The following is a 15,000-nucleotide window of genomic DNA, read 5'->3' on the forward strand; positions in this document are numbered from 1 at the left end:
ATGAACCGGCTGAGGCCGACACCTGCGCCCAGGACAGGCGTGCGCTACAACAGCTTGTTCTGAATGTGCACGTTAAATTCTCTGACCTGACCTGACCTGATAATGGAAAAATGTAGACTCAAAAAAAAACGACACAACTAGAGCAAATTTATTAATTAATCATCGGCTGTTACTGAAGACTGTCAGAATTACCAAATGTTTGACATCCAATAGCCATCTAGCGGTGTCGTTAAAGAGAACACACGTTAACTGTATCCATGGATGTAGGGACGATATTTGAAGTAGAAGTAAGCATCTAGGGGAGCAGAAGTATGTTGTCCTTGAAATAGTTTAATAAGATATCGGCTTCAGACCTTGCTAATAGACCTCTTTCACATTCCACTGCGCATGTGCCCGTTGTGGGGTAACTTGAGGACGCAAACCGCGAACTCACGCGAGATCTCGCAAAAATAGACCTTTAGACAAGTGGGGGGGTGGGGTGGGGGGGGGGGGGGGGGGGCATAGACATGGGAGGCCACGCAATAGGAATGTGAATATCTCCATGATTAATTATTCTATCAGTAGGGAACCCGACATCCAACAAGACTTATTGGAGACATTTGTGAATCATTTCTTATCAAGAAATAAAAAACATTTGATTGTTAACGCCCGACAAACCATCGGTTCGGATTCGTACGCAATAAATATCGGATAAAGGCTGAAATAATATTAATGTGTGCTCGCGTGTATGTATGCAGATATTTATTGTATTTAACATAATTTAAATATTTATAAAACATTATACAGATAAATGCATTCAGGATTCTTGTCGGGATTTCTTTTCACCAACTTATTTAAAATTTTGTTCGGTATTTGAAATAAAATTAAATGATACATATGAAATTTGAGCTATGGTATATAAAACATTAGAATCAGGCCCGTAGGAACGATATCTGGAGTTGGGGGAGGGGAGGGGGCACAATCTGTAGTGGAGGGACACAGTCTAGTGGGGGGGGGGGGGAACAAAAGCCATATTTTGGGGAATCTGGGTATCGAACAATCACCCCACGCAGGATTGAGAGTTCCGCTCAAATGAAAAACAAATCTGATTTTACATATAAAAGTCCTTGTCCTCAAATGATCGGGATAACATAGCAAGAACGTCTGTCTGAGGTTTCATTTGTCATAAGTTAGACCAAAGATCAAATTAGGATCGTATTGGGTTGCATGGGTCTGAAAAAGGTGATGAACTTTATGTTATGTATAATCATGTACGTTATAAAAACGTGTGATATTTGCATACCATATCGATATATAGGACTTCTCCCTATGCTTGTAATTCCTGTCGTGGACAGGCGTGCGCTACAACAGCTTGTTCTGAATGTGCACGTAAAACCCTATGACATGACATGACATGCTTGTAGATGTGTATCAAAGTGCTGATGGTATCGCTAACGATCTCGACCGATGTTCTCAGGTACAAAATACAAAATAGTAACCAAACACTATTGTACATACAGATATATGTTTACTGATCTTCATGTAAAGAAGAAGATGTCATCTTCTAAATTCTTCAAAACAAACAACGCAAACAGCCGCGTTTACTCGGTTTCTGACGTCATGCTAAGTTGTAGATTTTCGCGTGTGACAGCTCATATATGTTTTAAAACTTCGTAAATATCAGATATCATTTCAAGTGAAGTTGTATGTATCTGATATAAATGAAATAAAATAATAAATAAGATAAATAAATAAGTAAATAAATAAATACATAAATAAATAATTTGTGGATAGACATGTAACATTGATTAGTAGTTGTACGACTGTCTTTTTTTAATGAAACGATAAGGGGAAAATAGAGCTGTGATAAAGGTCTATGTGAGTTAGGGGTTTTGTTGGGGTTTTTAGGGGGAAGGGGAGGCATATTTTATTAAAGTTTAAATACTGATACATGTGGAGAATTAAACATCACTGGTAAATCCGCGTGAATATTTAACTATAATTCTAATTGTTAAAAGTAGCAAACACATTCCACTAAAGTTAATTTTATTGTATGAATCTTTTAATTTTGCGCTGTTAAAATACTCTTGACAGGCGGCTCCAGAGACTTCGTCAAAGTTAATGTTTCACTGCTTTTGGTCTTAAACCATTCCGATGTAAACTTTAGTAGACCGTTTTTCGCAGCCATTTTAACATCTTATACGAAATATGTAGGTCTAAGTTAGTCGCTAGAGATTCACAGCTCCTACGAAGCTACTCACGACGCTCATGACAACTGTCAATCATGCCCCCCAATTTGTATATAGCCTCGATACCGTCCAATTCGGCAAGGGACGGTACTCTTCGCGCACATGCGCAATGGGAATGTGAAAGAGGTCTATTATGTCACTATAATCAACTTTGTGACCAGACCATTGGCGGCAAAATCGAGGGAATTATAATGGCTAAATGGACTTCGGTTCAAAAACGTCGTTGGCGGATGGCGGATACCGAGGGTGGCGTTATATCGAGGGAAATAAACATGAATGAAAACGGTACTTTAAAGAAAGTTGGCGGTATGCGAGGTTGGCGTTAAATCGGGGGGCAATAAATCGAGGGTACACTATATATATATTTAGTATACATCTTTGGAGTAAAAACAAAAATGTAACAGAATTTGATGATATGAAATGTTTACTGTTTCATTGAATAATAAAAAAAAAATGTTTTTACACTAAATTGCGGTTGTATTGTTTTCTGTTTTGTTTTGTGTTTGTTTCTATTGTATACATTCCTATATCTGTGATAATAATAATTAAAAACCCACGCTACAAACATTAACACGGAGACAAAGACATTGTCTTGTTATGAAAATACAGGTCTAATTGGTGTAGTATCAGGCACAAAGGAGCGTGGGTGGGGGTGGCTGAGGGATGTCTACTTGCTTCCGCCATGTATGAATATACATTGTATATGCGTTATACACTTGAGGTTTAAACCAGTACAGGGTAAAACGTTTTTTCTTAAATGGACTGCTATGTTCAGCTAAAATGAAGGTCACTAACAAAAATACTCTTTAAATCATAAATGCCATGGGACACCTTATTTTCTTGCAGTTAGATTAAAATTATTATGAGGTGAGACATGTTTTATACAAGTACTGCCTGGATGAGTCCATTGCATTTATCAGTCATTTATCAGTTTAATATACCAGTGGTATTTGCTCTTAGGATTGATCCCAGTCGGTGGTCTCATTGGGCTGTTTCTTTGCAGCCAGTGCTCCACAAATGGTGTGACAAAGGCCGTGGTATGTACTATCCTATCTGTAGGATGTTGTCTGTATGAATGGTCCCTTGCTGCTAATCGAAAAGAGTGGCTCATTGAGTGATTGCGGCGAGTTTTCTATTCCATCATTTGCGACGTCATATAACTCCCATTAGAATGTGTTGCGTGCGTCGTTGAATAAAACAGTTCTGCTTTCCTTCAGTTAGGTTTCGCTTGATTTTGCTTGGACAGTGGAGTCACCAAAAGTAGACGCACTAGATAAGAATGCGAATATGACGGTACACACATCTTCGCTACAACGATTGTGATTATATTTAAAAAGAAATATTTAATGGGTGAGAACCCTGACCATATCTCCACTCTGTTCAATGATAATATAGTTTTCTTACACACCCGTCGGTGACAACACCATTCGATATTGTTGATAACACATAATGCTAATACATATACGTGTGATAGCAAGTTTACGAATGAATGCATGCATGAATGAATGTTCAACGACATCAAGACTTCCTGCTCCTAGGTGACGACCAGGTCTGAGTTTAGTCTGAGCGAGGAAAAAAACCACCCGTCGGCTAGACTAGTTTATGCGCCTCACGCTAAAACAAACGGTCACGTTGATAACCAGTGAAATAGTTCGCGAACGTTAGCGAAACATTTGCTGGCTGAACTTGGGGAAGGTTGCCACTACCATACCAGCCAGTGAAAAAAACACAATGGAAATCGATTACTCTGTGTCGTATTTTTGTTAATCTGAAATTGATTTCTCTAAGACACATACGTTAACTACGTTAAAGTACTCAGGCCATAAATACGTTTTAATTATGACGTGAGCGTTAAATATTTGACGTTCATGCGATGATAAACGCCAAAACCGTTTTACACACTGTATGAATGGCGCCACGTACAGTACACAGGACTGGTTGTCTTTAACAAATGTATATCATCCCCACCATCTGGAGTAAATGTCTTCCCCTTCTGGTAGTACATCACCGTCCTTGCTCTGTCAACATGTTTTAGATCGCTCGTCTGTGAAGCATCCCGGTAGCTGGATGTATGCTACATATTTATTTATGAAGGTGTAAGGGTGTAAAGGTACGGTTTACATTAGGGTAGCAGTTTCTTGCAACTCAAGCTGTCGTTTGGCATTTTTCCAAAAGTCTTTCTGTCATTCCAGTTCAGTGTGTTTGGCTGGCATTTTGTGTTTCTTGTCTCTGTTATCTTTCTTTCTTTCTTCTTTTTTTTTTTCAACCAAAACAGAATGACTCAGTTACTGATCAGCCCAGACTACTCTTCTGATAACTCGTGTCACACGGTTTGTAAATAGATGACTACAAATCAATAAACAAAGTGGGGTAACTGGTGCAAAGAGGGAAAGGTCACCTACTGCTACCCACTAGTCAAATGTCTAACACTGGGCTCAATTATTCCATTGTAGATCAGAATACATATTTTACCTGGTGAATTATTCTTCCCGTGAGAAAACGATTCAACAAATCCGTTACACACTTACAGCTTAGGCTTTGAAATGCAGTTATGAAATTCATTGATATCAATTTGTATGCCAATCCCACCCACCCCAATATTTATTACTACCACGGGTGTATGCCCTTCACCTCCAATTTATTACTACCCCCTCGCTACGACACTGCCTTCCCATCCCCCGAATCGCCATGAGTAGCTGTTACATTAATCAGTCAATGTTTATAACCCCAAACCAATCATAGTCGGTGTGTATAACCTCAAAAAATCATAGTCAGTGTTAATAACATCAAACCAAACATAGTCAGAGTTTATAACCTCGAAACAAAGATGTTATATCATTAAAGTGACACACCCTAGTTGAAAAAACCCCCAAACAAACAAACTACGGCATATCATTCACTATTAGAGCCGTTTTTAATAATTGAACTCAGGCATTACTTATATTTTATTTGTTTGATTATCCATTTCTGTACAATCGTGTTTCTGGTCACCTGATATATAATTAAACACACACACACACACACACACACACACACACACACACACACACAAACCGCACGTGCGTCTGAGAAGTAACTGTTATGGAGTCGAGTTCTAGTCTATTTTTAAGGATATTTTCCTGTTTCAACGTCACAGATTCCTGTTTCACTGTGTTGTAACTTTATCCTGATGTTCAACCTCGACGTACATACAATATATAGATATTCATACATCAATACTTACGAGCCAGTGCCAGGTCTGACCACTGTTTCATGCACGTAAGCGGGATCGACCACGTAGCGTGATTCAGTTAAAGAGCATTCATTTGAAGAGTTCAGGCGCAAAACGCGATATAAACCATTTTCATTCTTGTTTTCAGTTAAATCCATTATTGTATGTCGGTGAGGGCTAATCGTAGGCCCGCTGATTTGCCGCAAAACGCGATTGATCAGGGCCATAGCTAGGATTTTTTGTTGGGGGGGGGGGGGGGCAAATGAGTAGTTAAACAGTTAAGAAGAGACTTTTCTTTAAGTTTCTTTAATGCGTTCCGGATTTTATTCGGGGGGGGGGGGGGGGAGGCAACTGCTCCCTTGCCCCCCGCTAGCTACAACCCTCTTGATCCTTATGAAATTGTACTGGGTAAATCCCGTTTTTGATCAAAACGCGATATACGCCAATTAAAAATGTCACTTTTACTGAAAGTGAAAATAAAATAAAATGGATATATCGCGTTTTGCGCCTAAACTCTTCATTTTAAGGACAAATCGATAGCTAAGAACGTATCGTGGCAAGTCTGCAGGTTTCAGTCCCAGCAATGGCATCAAATAATTTGTGAGACCAGAAATGATTTAATTATCCCCTGTTATTATCTATGTATGCAACTGTCAAACCCGACATACAAACAAAATATAAATATTTATAAATCAATATCCATCCATCCATCCATCCATCCATCCATCCATAATATACGCACGTATATGTACTGTTATTCGTATATATTTTCTGCTTCAACACACTATTCAGCAGTTGGGACATTTTGGGCCAACTTGGTACATACGTTTTATTTAGAAGTGCGACATCTTGGGCAGTTGGGACAGGGTTAGGGCGGAATGTGTAGCTTACTGGACCGAATAACCGGCAGGAATGTCAGCCAATTTCGACCAGTGATCGCATGGTATTTTGTTTTATATGTGTGCAGGCACATAACCAAGTTAATTCTGCTTATCGCACAAAACACAATGCATTTTCTTCAAACATCTTATAATCCAAATAGTGTTCAATTTGTTTTGTCTTCATGGGACATTGTGTGGGTTCTGTTATATTCGCTAAAAGGCACGGACCTTGTAACACAACAGGAAACAGTTTTTTCTTCTTGATTTATGCGAATATTGGCGTCGAATAATTATTTGATAAGATAATTACACATGTTAATGGAGACATTGTAGAGTTGCATACATGTCATTCTAGTCCAGTGGGTTGGGCTGGCGTTTGGTGTTTCTTGTCTCCTTTGTCTTTCTTTCTTTCTTTGTCAACCAGAACAGAATGACTCAGTTACTGATCAGCCCAGACTACTCAAGTTCTGACAACTCGTTTAACAACACGCACGGTGCCACACGGTTTGTAATTGGATTATTACAAAGCGATAAAGAAAGTGGTGCACCTGGAGTAAAGAAGGAAATGTCACCTATTGCTACTCCTAGTCAAATGTCTAACACTGGGCTCTATTATTCTATTGTAGATCAGAATACATATTTTACCTGGTGTATTATTCTTCTCGTGGGAAAACGATTCAACACAATTCGTTACGCATTCACGGTGCAGGCTTTGAAATGAAGAACTTTATGAAATGCATTGATAGCAATTTGATTGTACAGTCCGGTATTCAATGCCCTCAAAGCGCAGACATAAATGGGATGAATCTCACTTCACTTTCATGTCTTTCTTCACTTCTTTGAATAGGTTGTATGGCTTCTTGTCATACAAGTTTGGATGGTGTGCTTTGAGAAAAAAGTTTGCAAACAACAAATGCGATCTCGTTTATGAATATCCTATGGAATATGTTTGTACGAAAAAAAGAAACATATAGTGATCATTTTTTACCCACACAGGCCCGTTTTTTATTTCGGGACTTTAAAAATCTCAGGTAATAAGCCGAAAACACGCCAGAATCGCTATAAAGGGGGTTAATATTTTTAAATTTTCCTTATGGGACTTTGCAGCGCTCGCGGTTTCGCACAACACATTTTATACAACCATAAAAAATTAGCCCCCCCCCCCCCCCCCCTTGAAAATCTGTCCTACGTGCCTGCTCACATTTATATTTATTTTTCAAATGAAAACAGAAGAAATACATTTTTTAATGATCATTATTATTTATCTATTATGCTAAATTATTTTCAAGAAAATCAGAATTCCTACCACTTCGTGAGGTGAATTGTCAGTTAGTAGTTAAGTGAGGGGGTAGGCGTGATTTTTTAATTATTATTATTATTATTTTTTTTTTACGAAAAACGGCCTATTTTTTAAAGTCACTGTAAAAGAGAGGCTTATTCAGATACATGGTTTTTTTCTTCTGGTAAAATATGTTACAATATGCAAAAGTATCGTGTAGGCTTATCGCATTGAGTTGTGAAATATCGTTGTGAAATATCGTTGTGTACTGGTTTAGCGTTGCGGCACTAATATTAATCTGCAATGCAATTGCACTATAATAAGTAATTAAATATACTTTCTGTCACGGGGAGTCTATAATACCTGTAACTGAATAAAACACGATTATCAAAATATCTCTCCTAACTGTATATCTATTAGATCTCTCTGTAACGGGCAGTTCAAAACCGCTTTGGCTCGTCTAGGTATGATCAGAGATACGATCTTATATAAAGTATATGTAATATAGCATGTTTAGTTCACTAGAAAACACAACAAAAACACAATACACTTTGGAATCTGTATTAACCTACGCTGACAAATGTACTGCCGCAGTAGTTAATTAATAACAACAATAATAACAACCCAGAACTGATCACTTAATTAGTTAATATCTAGGTGTCTAGTTTACACAATATGCGAATCACTTCACCGTGACACAACACCCACACGTGTGATAATTGAGAAACGCTAACACACACACGTGTGATAATGGAGAACCGCTTCCAGGGGAACTTAATTAATAAAGGAATTACAACACTATTCCTAACTGGTTAATTTATTTTTAATTAACCCTAACTACTCATTCAGTAACCTTGTAACACAGAATTAATACTGGTACCTATCACAATAAAGACAATAACCTACAGTTTACCTAGGTCTTCTAGGATGACTGGCTAAGCTTTATATTACCAAATACTCGTATAATGTTAGAACAACAAGTCTACGATTTACTTCGTCAGATGACCGAAGACACTGTCTAAAGAATATTGGTATAATACAGTATTAAAATATTTAAAGTCACATCAATCACATCAAGGTTATACAACAGAGCAGAAATAAAATATTTACCAAAGTCCAAACGGACAACGTTCCCGGGAAGCCTTCCTTTTTGGTTCTCCCCGATATCTAAAAAAAACTAGCTATTTATTATAAATCAGAATATCGCCTGGGGGTACAAGGTGGTCCTCCCCCTATCATCTGATATTCCACCTCTCCCAGAGTCGGTATATTTCTCTCTGATCGTCAGTCTGGCTGTCGCCAATCCGCGACCAATCCCCTGGCCATAAACAGCACTACCGGAGATATTACGTAACTACTAGCCACATGGCCTCCACACCTCGCTAAGTGTGTACGGTCGCGCGGAGGTATTACGTAACAAGTTGCCCATCTGGACTAAGTGCAATTTGGAACTGCACACGGCCTTCTAAAACAATTAATATCGCCACAGGCGAAAACAAATTAAGAGCATGTTCCGTCACACTTTCTAAATTATTAAATTGACCAAAACCGTAAAACAAATATTCCGAGATTTGGCAGATGACGGTTCAACGAACAAACAATGGTAACTATTGTTTCACGCTATTTTTATTTTGAAGTATGGAGGCACAAGGACATCACAACAATAATAATTAGCTGACATTCTCAAAGTTGAATTTATCTCATAAAACAGTAGCTAAAACAATTAATTCATTTAGGGGATAATATAACTGTGTTTCTTTTTTAACTATAAGGATTTATGGGTGCTAATTTTTTAAAAATAACTTTTAACCTTCAATTTTCTCCTGGACGCAAATGATCTTTCTGGAACTTTCTTTCGCGCACCAAGCCTCCAACGTATCAGCTTTATTCATTGGATAATTTAAAATATCCAGCCAATCAGAAAACGCCTTTTAAAAGCCGTAAATGAAACCTGCTAAAATCTGACCAAAGCGTGACAACTTTCTAATGCGCTGTAAAAATGTGCGATACGCAGTTATCTCCCTTGTGGTTCTCGCTATTCTTCAACAATGTGAACGAGTACCACATGAATCGAGTTTCTCATCTTTCAATTCACACTAAGATTCAGACTTTCTCTGAACAAGATGAATCACTTCGCCATCTTTTTCATTGAAATTCATGCTGTCACTCATTTCAATTTATTTTCGTGTTTATATCCAATTAAGGTTCAAACACACCTCAGATATCAGATAACAGTGGGTTAGTTGTTTGTGGTTAGTGAGAACGAAATAGTGTATTACATCTACCCATGAAGTGGGAGTCGGTACCGGGCAGCGAACCCAGTACCTATCAGCCTTACGTTCGATGGTTTAACCACGACACCACCGAAGCCAATGATAAACAAGGACATCAGTTATTCTTGTACATTTAGCAGTCTGCAGATCGATGCATGGTGTTTAACATACTACCTCCAAACTTCCTTAGTTTTCCAACAGCTTTGTTGATTTTTATTATTGCTATTTTTAATCTAAATATCTATCTGATATTAAATTGAATAAAATACTGGATATATATGTCGTAATAATAGACATCTTTTTCATGTGAAGCTCATTGCGTTTTAGCTTTATACTGTAAAGGGGCAGGGGCGTATCGTGATCTAGGCCTGGGGGGGGGGGGGGGGTCGACAATGAACCAATTGGACCCTTTTTCTATTTTGTTTTTGTACCACCAGAAACTCCATATGTATAAACCCATGTGTTTTAGTTCTTAAAGCTGACTATTTGCTTCAACGGGACCCCCCCCCCCCCCCAAGAAGCTCTCCTCCCCAGCCTACGCCTTTATATGTGTCAATACAAAAGAGCAAATATCAACATGTAGCTTCAGATGTACTGATATCACTCACTAGCAAGTGAATAGAAACATGCGCTTGCATTTAACACTGCCATATGTTTACGGTTTGATAGTTATAACGTAATGACAGTTGTAATAGTAGACAGCGTTTTCGTGTGAAGTTCATTGCATATTCTGCTTTGGGGATAACACTGATGTGATGGTGGTATTGTCCTTTAAAGGGACATACCCTAGTTTCAACCCGTGACAATTATACTAAGTTTAGTAAATCTACAAACCTGTAACACATTTCGATAAAGTTACATTTGAGTGAAACATGAGTCTGTGACTTTGAAATGGTGAAATACCTTCTAAAAATAGAATAAAACTCCACTCCATAACTGTTACTTCTCAGAAGCACGTGCGTTTTTTAAAATATGTGAAATGCATATTTTGATATTAAAAACACTAGGATGACCAAAACACTTCGAATGTACGGAAACTGATAATCTAAACAATACAATATAAGTAAAGTATGATTTAAGTTATGAAAAAATGGTTATAATAGTCAAAAATATGCGTTAGTGTTTAAAAACTAGGGTATGTCCCTTTAATAAAGGATTATCCCGTTTGCAGCCAGACAGTGCAATTCATCGTTCAACTGGTTTATGTGCTTCATATTAAGCTAAATGGCCACATCAGAATCCAGTCAAATAGTTCACGAACGTTAACGTCGCTCGCTGTCACTGAATACAAATGTAGTCGTGGTCGTTTTGTTGCGATGAACGGAATTGCTGTACTGACACTTTTGTCCCGTAGTTCAATTGATTATGATCATTGTCGTTATTTTTTCTCTGTCACACAGACATGAAATAACATATTGTTTTGTTTAACGAATACACTAGAGCAGAGTGATTAATTAATCATCGTCTATTGGATGTCAGACATTTGGTAATTCTGACACGTAGTCATCAGAGGAAACGTGCTACATTTGCTAATGCAGCAAAGGATATTTTATATGCACCACCCATAGACAGGATATCACATACGACGGTCAGTCGTGGTGCACTGGCTGGGACGAGAAATAGTCCCATGGACCCACCGACGGGGATCGATCCCAGGCCGGCCGAGCATAAAGCGAGGGTTTTACCACTCGTCTAAAATATTCATAATCAAATAACTTTAAAAGTTGATTTATGTGTATATATAGTACTTTATATTCTGGGACTAATGTAGCCTAATCACTGTTAACCAGCCAAAAGAAGAAAAAACAAATGCTGGACTTCTTCCTCACACCCGATATTAAAATTCAGGAGTAAAAGGAAAGGGGGAAGTGAGAAAAAAAAGAAGAAAAAAGAAGAAGAATAAAACAAACAAAAAACAACAAACGAACGAATGAAACACGAAAAGACAGAAAAACACAAATAACGACCTTTTACCAATCAATTGGATTTGAAACACCGGTTACAATTTTTCCGTTAGCAAAAAGGCGCTTTTAGATGGGTTTTACCCACAGACAGCTGGATTATTATATATCAGTCGAGTGGCACTGGTTGGAACAGGACAACCCTACAATGAGTCTACCGAGTGAGCTCGATCCTGCGACCGAAGCACATCAGGCGATACTGCGTGATGGTGTTTTAGTGTCTACTAAAACAAAAATGACAGTGGTAAGTTTTTAACGACTAACACAATGCTAAATGTCCCTGCTGGTCAGTAGGAGATGTGGCCACCACGAGATGCAATGCTGGCCTGACAACGTCGTCTCACAGACTGAATAAACCTGTTCACCAGCATAACTGGCATAGTGTGTCACCACCACAGGATTCAACACAGACCTGACAGCTCGTGTCATAGACTGAATAAACCTGTTCACCACCATAACTGGCATATTGTGTCACCACCACAGGATTCAACACAGACCTAACAGCTCGTGGCATAGGCTCAATAAACCTGTTCTCCATCATTACTGGCGTATTATGTCACTGCTGCTGCAGCAGCTGTTGAAAGTTTAGCACTGACTGGAACAACGATAGATAAATAGCCTAAATGGCCTACCGACAGGGATCGGCCCTAGATTGACCGTGCATCAACCGAACGCTTTACCATTGGGCTACGTCCCGCCCCTTCGTGTACCAATAATTTGGAAGTACTACTTAGTATTTACTTGAACCATGAACACCGTATTTAATCACACCCGGAAATAATTAATGTCTTTCTGCATGCTGTGTTCATTTCTGTTCGGCATCCATCCTCTTCCCTGGTTTATAGGATGACATTTATAGATGAGGGTGTGTGTGTGTGGGGGGGGGGGGGGGGGGGGGGGGGTATCAGAGAGATCTGACCTGAAATATTGACTTTCATTTGAAAAATTATCAATTCCCTATTCGAGCGTGAGCAGTTTTCATCCCCACAAGTATCCACGCATCACTAACACATGACAATTGCGCACTTATACACAACCTTAGGCGGGAAACGCTGTTAATGTAATAGGCGCATTGCAAATAAGAAGATAAAATACAAAGAAAGAAAGAATGAAACAAACGTTATGGAGAATCAGTGGTGTGTAGCGTGGATAGCCACACGAGACAAACACCTATCGCGGTTGGAGATACAAGGACTGGGACGTGGAGGTGGACAGCGAAAGAAGTAAATAAATAAATAAAGAAACAAACAAACAAACAAAACAACCCAACAACGAAAAAACGAAGCAAACTATACATAGATACTACTACTATTACTACTACTACTACTACTACTACTACTACTACTACTACTACTACTACTACTACTAATAATAATAATAATAATGATAACAAAAATAATATAAGTAATTTGCATCATGTATGTTACCTTGGAACCGTAACAATTGATTCACATATTTCCAATGGGAATACTTTATAAGTGATCAGTATACAAGTTTGCAACGTTGTGTTGTAGATATAAGGCTTACAGAGACGATCAGCCTTTGGTAGATGTCGCTTGATGGACGTTTTGTTTTGTACTTTGAGCGGTGCAGGGATCATACATTGCCAGTAAACGATATTCACGGGAGTGGTTATCCTCCTATAGACGAGGCACTAGATTCATGGTATCAACCACTAGTTTGCCAAGCACCCACTGGGCTCTACATGCTGCAGAGATACAGTCTTGATCACACATATCGGTTTTGTTGTTCAGATTGCTCAGTGGCTATTGACGAACGCTGAATCAGGAGATAAATGATGATAATTGTTAAATGATGAAATACCAACAGTATATAATGTATTTGTATATGGATAAATGGTGATCATTGTCAAATAATGAAGTACTAACAGTATATAATGTATTTGTATATGGATAAATGGTGATCATTGTCAAATAATGAAGTACTAACAGTATATAATATATTTTTATATGGATTGTATATAAGTTTGTGTACTTCTAAATCATATACCATAGACAATTGAAACAGCTGGACAGAAAATTCGATATCTAACACAGAACTACTATTTAACAGGCGATCGGCGCTTACGTATGTCGTAAATTCCATGTAACGATACTGATCACAAAACCAAAAATGTGTTCTACATACAGATATAAAGTTGTCGTCAAATCGGGCAGATGTATCGGCCGAGTTGACCAAGTTCAGTTTAGTTAGCAGGCTACGTTTTGCAGCAACCATAATTTCACGAGCATGAAGGTAAAATGTTTTTCAGGCAACGAAATGACGAAGTGGATCGACTTATTAAGAAAAAGTCAGATATTGATAGTGAAGACAAGACTGGATCATGTGGTAATATGCCGACTTTTTTGTGTATGTCCATCATGTAGACTCGTCTTGAAGATGTAATAGTCCAACTGGTTGATATATTTCTGTCGTGTTGGCTTGTTTTATACGGAGAGTAAACTAAAACATGAGCCTTATGTGTTGGAAAGATGCATACCCGGACCAACAACACATACTGACACTTTACCAAATGAAAAACGTGTGAATTTAGTGTTAATACAAAAAAACGTGATTATTCCTACTAACTGGGGGCTGCCGTTTTCTTTTATTTTCGAGGCTAACTTGGAGCGAAGTGACCTGATCATCTCCTGTATGTACAGTGTAAACAAGAGCAGTAATTTTCGACAAGACGCTTCTTTTTGATCAACCTGACTTGTAAACCAGCATAAATGACGTAATAATATAATAAACTATTTAACTAAATATATTTCAAGTTGCATTAACGGAACAAAGTGGGGTTATCGTATTTTTCTCTGTTAAATAATTCAAAGGAAAAATGTACTCTATTAAGCCTATTGATATGCTACGTTGGAGCACAAACGACAACCCACTATACCCAAGTGATAATTTTATTTTCTTTGGAACTACGTAATTGGTCAGTTATGTGGTTTTAGATGGAAAAGTCTACTTAATCAATAGTTTTACAGAACTATTTACAGTAATAAACCATGTTCATTCCGATATTATACAATACCGGTATGTATTTCTGTGCCTAGACAGCGTCAATTAATTGACTCGTCTGGATACCAATCAAATACACACCAGCCAATCAGGAATCTCAGGCAGAAACAGCTAACAGCATACAGCAATTAACTAAGAAAACA

General features: G+C 38.2%; 1 protein-coding gene across 1 annotated transcript in view; it reads left to right on the forward strand.

Annotated features, from left to right (window-relative positions):
* Positions 1 to 15,000, forward strand: part of LOC121377722 — a 44,212-nt gene that overhangs the window by 9,718 nt on the left and 19,494 nt on the right. The gene's annotated exons all lie outside the window — the stretch shown is intronic.

Source organism: Gigantopelta aegis, chromosome 7 (assembly GCF_016097555.1).
Source record: "Gigantopelta aegis isolate Gae_Host chromosome 7, Gae_host_genome, whole genome shotgun sequence".
Classification (NCBI taxonomy): Eukaryota; Metazoa; Mollusca; class Gastropoda; order Neomphalida; family Peltospiridae; genus Gigantopelta; species Gigantopelta aegis.